The 2,148-nt window shown below is 48.9% G+C and overlaps 1 pseudogene; it reads right to left on the reverse strand.

Moving 5' to 3' along the window:
• LOC103727590 overlaps positions 1–1,785 on the reverse strand; it is a 28,028-nt pseudogene extending 26,243 nt beyond the window's left edge.
• Positions 1,786–2,148: the final 363 nt, after the last annotated feature.

The raw sequence follows: 2,148 nt of genomic DNA on the forward strand, positions 1-2,148 counted from the left end.
TTTTTGAGACAGGGTCTCCCTGTAACCCCAGCTGGCCTGGAACTCATTATGTAGACCAGGGTGGCCTTGAATTCACAGAGATCCACCTGTCTCTTGCCTCTAAGTGCTGGAATTAAAAGGCACTGTGCCACCAAGCCCAGCATATGCAAATATTTTTTAAAAATCCAGAATCTGAAGCAGTTTTAGTGCCAGCATTTCAGACAAGAAATAGGTATGGGTGAGATGCGAGTCATCCCTAAGGCAAAATTTCTCTCCATCTGGGAACCAGACAAGCGCTTCTAGAATATAATGATGGAGCAGATATGGCATAAGTGTTTCCATCACAAAAGGAAAAAACTGGAGAGTAGAGGGATGGGTCCAAGCAAATGAAAAACCCACCAAGGCAAATTTTATTAGATTTTAAGGCTCAAAAGAGAAATGTCTTTAAAAAATAATAAAAAGTGAATGGGTTTTCATGGGTAAGCACCTGGATACCCAAGAAATGAAAGTTTTTAAGGTGCTTATCTGGTATGTAGGTATCCCAGTCACTGTGTTTGGCAGCACATCCTCTAATGACTACCACATAATGAAGTACTAAAGGGAGTCTACAGCAGGTCCAGGAGCTGCAACGATCCAACTGCACCCTAGGAGGAAAAAATTAGAGAATGTGGGCATGTTAAAACAGTATGTTTTATTTATATGGTGTGGGGTGTGTGTGTGTGTGTGTGTGTGTGTGTGTGTGTGTGTGTGTGTAGAATCCTATGTGTGGAAGACAATTCGTGGGAGTTCTTGCCTTCCAACATGTGGGTCTAGGGTATGGAACTCAGGCTTGGCAACAAGTACCTTTAGCTGCTGAGCTATCTCACCGGCCCAATAAAACAGAGTTTGGTGAATAAATTAAAAAACAAAAAAACAAAAAAAACAGAGAACATAAAATGTCGATGAGATTATGAGGGACATAAAACTGACTAATTATGAGGGTGGGAGTTAAATTTGAGTAAAATGATGTCTTAACTCCTGTCATCTCAAAAATATTTAAAGATTTTTCTATTTTTTTTTATTTTATGTGCATGAGTGTATTCCCCACATGTATGTAAGTGCATTATGTCATGCAATGCCTGTGGAGACCAGAAGAGGGTGTTGAATCCCCTGGAACTGGAGTTAAGGACAGGTGTTACCCACCATGTGGGTGCTGGGATCCAAACCTAGGTCCTCTGCAAGAGCAGCCAGTGGTCTTAACCAGTAAGCCATCTCTCCAGGCCCTCAAAGGTTTTTGTTTGTTTGTTTTTGTTTTTATTTATTTTTTACGTGTTTTACATGCATGCAAGGCCCATGAAGTCAAAAGACGGCATACAGATCCCCTGGTACTGGAGTCATGAATGGTTGTTAGTTGCCATGTGGATGCTGGGAACCAAACCTGGGTCCTGTGCAAGAGCTGCGGGAGCTTTTAACCGCCGCTCCAGCTCTCCAGCCCCCAAGGCATTTAATTAATCCTTGACCGCGGGAACTAAGTATAATTCACCTCACCCTTAGTATCCTAGAGCTACCTTTATCCACGTCCTAAGTTGATGGCTGCTGCTACACTCTGCACGACTCTGACTGCGACTTGGCACAACCCTGGGTTGCCTGAAACATGGCTAAGCCAGACAAAACTCTTAGCGCAGCACCTGGTCCGGTGCTGGCTCTGCGTGGGGGCCTCGGCTCGCGCCCTCGCTCCTCTGCCACAGTCGCTACTGAAAAGCGACGCACAGCGCACCTAGGGTCTTCCGGGCCCGCACCGCCAATGCAGTGGCCACAGGGCTCCATCCCCTAGACTGGGTGCTTGGTGACACCCAGACCCGTTCGCTCGGACGGCGGTAACGGTCCCAACGTGGAGGCGGGGCGACTCAAGGGCCCGGGGGCGAGATTCGACTCCGGGCGCCGCTGGCTGAGGAGAGCCAGGCCGCAGCTACCCGCTCGCACGTCCGGCCTCGTCCCAGGAGGTACTGGGCTCCCCTCCCGAGGACTCGCGGCTCTGAGTGTGAGGGGCGGTGTTACGTGTGAACGGTCCCGCTGCGACTCTGCCTCAGCGCCCAGTTGTCGCGGTTATCACCGTTAGCTGGTCACCGGCTTCCCGCAGCTACCCTATGTGGTACCCGGCTGGTAGCGAGCTTCCGAGAGGATCCCAGG

This window comes from Nannospalax galili, unplaced genomic scaffold (genome assembly GCF_000622305.1).
Source record: "Nannospalax galili isolate Female #2095 unplaced genomic scaffold, S.galili_v1.0 scaffold589, whole genome shotgun sequence".
Lineage (NCBI taxonomy): Eukaryota > Metazoa > Chordata > Mammalia > Rodentia > Spalacidae > Nannospalax > Nannospalax galili.